This window comes from Helianthus annuus, chromosome 2 (genome assembly GCF_002127325.2).
Source record: "Helianthus annuus cultivar XRQ/B chromosome 2, HanXRQr2.0-SUNRISE, whole genome shotgun sequence".
Lineage (NCBI taxonomy): Eukaryota > Viridiplantae > Streptophyta > Magnoliopsida > Asterales > Asteraceae > Helianthus > Helianthus annuus.
In genome coordinates, this window is record NC_035434.2 from 39787899 (window position 1) to 39795239 (window position 7341).

Genomic DNA, 7341 nt, shown 5'->3' on the forward strand with positions numbered 1-7341 from the left:
CTCATTACTTGATGTTTTTCTATAGATTAGTTGTTGTTATTACCTTAATACTTGTATGTTCATGACCCTCCTTGTTGTTTATAACAACAAGTGTAGTGGTGAACAATAGAGGTGCCTAAATGGAAGCTTGTTCTTCCTACCTCATGTATGTATTCTATGACACAAAGAGGTACCTAAATGGAGACATTAATCTCCTACCTCATGCTTGAATCTTAAAACTTGTAATCTATACTATCTAAGTTAACCTATATGTATATACCTAAGTAACTAAACTTGATGATAACTTAATAGTTACTTGTTAAGAATATGTTACATCATCTATGACCATGCCCTTGTTACGACTCTAATGGATCCTTGAATCCATGAAATCATACCAACTCTTTTGAGTTTAATAGTGTCAAGAACAAGAGTTATGTGTACAAGATGATTATTTTCACTTATGTTATTTTTATACATATTAAACTCTGAATCTATGATCTTCCGATTTCCCCCAAACTCACACACCTTTGCTTTCCCGTGTAGAAGGACAAGGTGCTCCAAACTAATCCATCTACAAACTTGCTCTCGGAATTTCAAGTCACCACTTGTAAACCGTGAGTATACTCGTACTTTTCCCCTTTTTACTTTTACCACTTTTGGGGTGTAACATGTTTACCTATTGAAACTTACACTTGAACTTTTGTCTAAACACATGAACATTCCTATAACATGCTTGTATATGTGATGGCTTGATACTTTAAATTTGGGTGATTCTTATGTGTTGAACTTATCATTAACTTCGTACGAGCCAAACCTTGACATATGTAGCGCTATAGGATTAACGACCCGCCTCTACTGAAACTTTGGTTATGTCATGAGCAAGTTGCGTTTTCTTGGTTTGATATGTTATACACATGCCATATTTAATGTTTATCTTGAATCGCATGCTTGCTATGAGGAATTGTTCACACTTTTATCTTATGCTATGTATGTACCAAACTTGTATACTCGCCTTTGCTTTTGCATTGAATTGTATTTTAAACATGTTACAGGTTGATGATGATGAAATGAAAGAGGTAGCACGATGCCTAGATACACACTTTAGACGTTAGGTTTAATATGTTGTATCGAATTTTGGTTATGTTGGTTTGTTATTTTGATTAAACTTGTTGTTATTTGGGATCTTGTATTGATGACTACTTGAAGTTTGGATATGAAATTTGGATTATTAAATTATTGTCACCAATAGTGTTATGATGTCTCGAGCAATCTTCACACTTCGTCTCATCCCGATGTTTCCGCCATTGGTTGGGGTGTGACAGATTGGTATCAGAGCCATAACTATAGGGAATTAGGAAAATTGCTATGCTTTTGCCCTAGTCTATAGTTTTAGGAACTTTGTCTCTTATTTGTTGTTTAAAACTTTTTGTACTCTACCATGCATGCTTCCTAGCTACACTTCTTGTTATTAAACTTATGCGCCTTTCCTAAGGCTAACACAAATACACTTATGCTATTTTATACTCTTGTAACATCAACGAGACAACTTTACCAAAATAGGCGTGAAACCCACAATTTGGTAAACGACTCTCACTCTACCTTTAATCTATTTTCGCACGAAATTTCACCATTAAGCTAGGAGTGACACCCACAACTTAATGGTAATTTCCATTTCAACTCTAGTGGACCCTTGTCAAAGTGTCAAAATTTTGTTTTGGCCGACAAGTACCAACCACATTTAGGGTACGAAATCGTCAAGTTAGGGGTAAAACCCGCATCTTGTCGATTAAGTCCCATTCCTTGATTTTTATTCTCGCCAAAGTCCCGAATGTTCCAATCATTTAGAGATGTGTAGTAACCGGAAGGGTAAGATGCCGTTAATCGCTTCTCAACGAGAGTATCTTACTAATAGGCCAAAGCACAATATCTCTAAATCGAAAGGACTTTCGACCCACTTTGGAATTGTCGACGTTTCTCTACCCGAAACAATCCTATGTTTTATTGAGCCTCTCTTTTATGTAACTCAATTTATATGTGATTTTATACTTGAACGTTCTTTCATTTCGAAATGTCATTTTAATCATTTCGCACGTTACCGCAATCATAAACAATAATAATTCTCGTGAACAAACTAAATTTACAATGCTTTCGTTTATTCATGTTATGCTATTCATGACTATGCTATATGAAACGTCTAAACTTTTATGTTATGTGAATCAAATTGAAACCTTTTATGCTATGTGAATCAAATTTTTATGCTATGTGACCCTTTATGCTATGTAATCAATTTCGTTTCCTTAAACAAGCATTATGATCGAGTCTCACCTATTCCCTCTTTTCGAATTCAAATTATTTTTGAGATTTCATTTTCTACGCATATATCGTACAAATACTTTATCGTACATTTATACATTATTTACATGCATGATTTCACATAATTTTATTTATACCCCTTGTAACAATAAATGGAGACATATCATCAAGATGGGAGTGATTTCCTTACCTTGACGACTAACTCCGTTTCTTTTTCTCATCTTACAACGGCCTCGCCAACATATTAGGGGTGATTCCCTTACCTAGGTGATCATTACCAATATTCTCCTTAATAGACTATATTACGTAAACAAGATCACGTTTATATATAAATCGTTTATCATTAGCCAAATCTCTATTTATTTCAGCATGCATTGTTTATATGAACAAATTCCTTATTCTACAATCTATTTTTTTTATGTAGCTCACACACACAAAATTCTTAACCTTTACCATAAATGCTTGTTCTTCGATTTTCAAAATTTACGAAATGCTACTTATCAACCTAGTTGGTTTAATAAATCCATTGCCCACGAAATTTTGTATTCAACGTAACTATTGAAAAGACTAATCTTATGTCTTTAAACTAGAAAATTTCTATTTTCGAATAGGAATCAAACCAACTTTTTCCCGCACACCTATATTTATATTTACACATCTATGTTAATTTTCATAATCATATCTATATCCATACGTTTTATATTATACTCGTGTTCCCAAATTATACATTTACATTATACTTATGTCCAAGTTTATATTCATATTAATACGATTATACTTACACTCACATTTATACAATTACGTCTACACTAATATTCATATTCATGTTTATACTCATACATTCTACTTATACCTATATCTGTGCAACTATGCTTAAACCTATATTCACTCTCATATATACATATTCATACTAAATTAATTATGATTACACTTATATTCATAGTGATACCCGCATTATACAATTTATGTTATACTCGTACTCATATATATACTCTCATTTATACGATTTATATTTGGGCTCACGTTCACTCATTTTTGTACTCACATTTCTACCCGCTTTTACACACGTTGTGCTTATGCTCATACTCTTGTCATACGTTTGGTATTTATGCTCACATGTGTACTCATATTTAAACTTATACTATGCTCGTGATTTGTTCGTACTTAAAATTTATACTTTCGCACCCATACGCGAGCGAAACCCGAGGGATTCGCTTACGTTGTTATACTATTTGGAACACAAGCATGCTTATATGCTATGCCTTTATGCACACAATCTTATTTTTTTGAATTTATTTATACCTTAATTCATACGCAACTAGTACAAGTTATGCGGATCATGTGACGATCAATGTAATCACGGGCGCACACGGGATTATAGTGATAGTCGTATGAGAACCATAGAGTGTACTATTGTGTATGGTAAGACACGGAACGTAACATGACACCGGATACGAAACGGACGTCACATGGTCAAAACATGGTGGATACGCCGCTGGTACTTCCTATATATAAGTGTTTTCACCATGTTACCAAACTCTCGTAAAACGTGCCATGAGAAATTCAGTGTTTTAAAGACCTTTTGGACCTTATACAAACTTTAAGCAACTCACAAACGCATTATATCCGATTACCCATGATGAGACTTCATCTTTAACACGCTACTTTCGTCTATCTACTACTTATATCGTTCATATACATGCATTCGTTTACTAAGAATCAATCGTCCACTTCTATACTTCTAGTATTCTTCATTATTTTTGTCTTTTATATGAACCTCGTTGACATTTAAGTCTGTTAAACCGCCGTCCTATTCTTATTTCTTATATAGACGTACTTAGTAGACAGTTATCACTTTATTCAAAGTACTAGACTTTGTCGTTCTCCAAAACTTCATACTTTTCAAAACGATTCAAATTTTCAAGGTCTCATTTCTTAATAATCACCTTATTGCCAAAACTTTTTCAAACCTTCCGTCTTCCTAAATTTCGGGACGAAATTTCCTAAAGGAGGGGAGACTGTAACGCCCTGCGTTTTCATAATTTCCCTATTTAGAAACCATTGCTTGAAATTCTATTTTTGGAAACTTTGTATTCTTCTAATCATTCCTTTCTTTGTAATCATTATCAACCCGAGACTTGGATCATTAATGAAGCTTATATTTTGTTACACTTATGTTATACACACTCTATGTATGCTCGTATGTTCGATTTGGTGAATCAATCGATGTTTAATCGTTATTCTTGGAAACTATGTGCGAAACTTGTAATTAATCTACACTTATGCAGTGAACGTGTTTTGAACGAGAACGATACTTGGTTATGACATTTATACGCTTAAACATACTTTGGTTTTGATTATCATGCTTAACTACACCTTATACTATGCTTTTATATCAAAACAAGTCCCTAAACTCTCAACTTTACACCTAAAGGAACCAAATATAAACTTCAGGGGCCTAAGTGTAATAAAACGAAAGTCAGACAACCCCTACCCGCCGCGTGACGTGAGGGTCCTAGACGTCACGCGACGCCCTTGTTTCGGCAGAAGGTGTGTTTCTTGAGCTGTTGTGCACGAAATCCAACTCTCCAACCTCACCCAATCACCTTTAATCCACCTCTAATCACCTCCAATCATCTTCTAACTCCTCCATTATAAATACCCACCTTCTCCAACCCATTTGACACTTTCACAACTCTCTAATCTTCACAAATTCACTCTCAATCTGCAGTAAATCTGAGTTTTGGACAGATTCTTGTAACTTCACTAAAGTGAGTGTAACTTGCTCATTTCTTAACCAAATCACTTGGTTCTTCTTCCTATTGCTTTGTTATGTCCTTGGGTTTGAATCCTTGGTTTTTCCTTGGAAGAATCATGCTTGGATTTGCCCTGAAATGGACTAAAACTTTCTGTTTTGTTTACTATTAATCAACAACATGTTAATTCTTATCCAACTTGTGTCTAACACATCTCACACCAATGTCCTAATGCTTACAACCTCTCTTATGGTTGGTTAAGCTTAAAAACATGGTTGAGACACTTAAATCAGAGGTTAAAACCTCACAAACTTTCTGTTTTAATTAGGGTTTTACCCACAAGTAGTGTTCAAGTATGAAACTTGATGTATGTGTGATGATTGGTTTAGCCTAGGCTATCCTTCATAAGAATCCACTCAATACTTGATGTTTTTCTATAGATTAGTTGTTGTTATTACCTTAATACTTGTATGTTCATGACCCTCCTTGTTGTTTATAACAACAAGTGTAGTGGTGAACAATAGAGGTGCCTAAATGGAAGCTTGTTCTTCCTACCTCATGTATGTATTCTATGACACAAAGAGGTACCTAAATGGAGACATTAATCTCCTACCTCATGCTTGAATCTTAAGACTTGTAATCTATACTATCTAAGTTAACCTATATGTATATACCTAAGTAACTAAACTTGATGATAACTTAATAGTTACTTGTTAAGAATATGTTACATCATCTATGACCATGCCCTTGTTACGACTCTAATGGATCCTTGAATCCATGAAATCATACCAACTCTTTTGAGTTTAATAGTGTCAAGAACAAGAGTTATGTGTACAAGATGATTATTTTAACTTATGTTATTTTTATACATATTAAACTTCGAATCTATGATCTTCCGATTTCCCCCAAACTCACACACCTTTGCTTTCCCGTGTAGAAGGACAAGGTGCTCCAAACTAATCCATCTACAAACTTGCTCTCGGAATTTCAAGTCGCCACTTGTAAACCGTGAGTATACTCGTACTTTTCCCCTTTTTACTTTTACCACTTTTGGGGTGTAACATGTTTACCTGTTGAAACTTACACTTGAACTTTTGTCTAAACACATGAACATTCCTATAACATGCTTGTATATGTGATGGCTTGATACTTTAAATTTGGGTGATTCTTATGTGTTGAACTTATCATTAACTTCGTACGAGCCAAACCTTGACATATGTAGCGCTATAGGATTAACGACCTGCCTCTACTGAAACTTTGGTTATGTCATGAGCAAGTTGCGTTTTCTTGGTTTGATATGTTATACACATGCCATATTTAATGTTTATCTTGAATCGCATGCTTGCTATGAGGAATTGTTCACACTTTTATCTTATGATATGTATGTACCAAACTTGTATACTCGCCTTTGCTTTTGCATTGAATTGTATTTTAAACATGTTACAGGTTGATGATGATGAAATGAAAGAGGTAGCACGATGCCTAGATACACACTTTAGACGTTAGGTTTAATATGTTGTATCGAATTTTGGTTATGTTGGTTTATTATTTTGATTAAACTTGTTGTTATTTGGGATCTTGTATTGATGACTACTTGAAGTTTGGATATGAAATTTGGATTATTAAATTATTGTCACCAATAGTGTTATGATGTCTCGAGCAATCTTCACACTTCGTCTCATCCCGATGTTTCCGCCATTGGTTGGGGTGTGACATTGATAGTTGAATAATGTGAACCGTTTGACAATTAAGTCTTCACATGGTATTGCCGTCCATTTTATCATATTGATGTTGACTTGCCGCCCAATCAACTAAAGCTCCGTCCAAAAATATAAAATCTCTGCCCCATTAATCATCATTTACCATAGATCACTTTAGCACCGTCCCACTAAAGAACATCGGCCCTATTATATTGAAGTGTGTTACCGCCCATATAGGCCCAATCATTGAATTTACAATATGTTATGCGGCCCTATCATTTGATTCTGATGATTGTTTTGATATGAAGGTTTGGTAAACTCAGAAGTGTTGGATTATTATTGACATTTGAATTGAATTTTTGATCCGGGTCACATTCCAAGTTCAAAGCATTGTGTTTGTTCAAGCTCAAAGCTTATTAGTTCAAAAGAAGAGGGTCGTGTGGTTTTGCCGGGTCATAGCTTTTCGTACGGTTTGATCATTTGAATCTCAGTTCGCATCAATTTTTTTGTTCGCCCGGTGTGTCAATCTTCAGTCTGCTCAGTCTGTCAACCTTCAGTTCGCAAAAATAATCACCAGTTCGAGTACCAGTTTT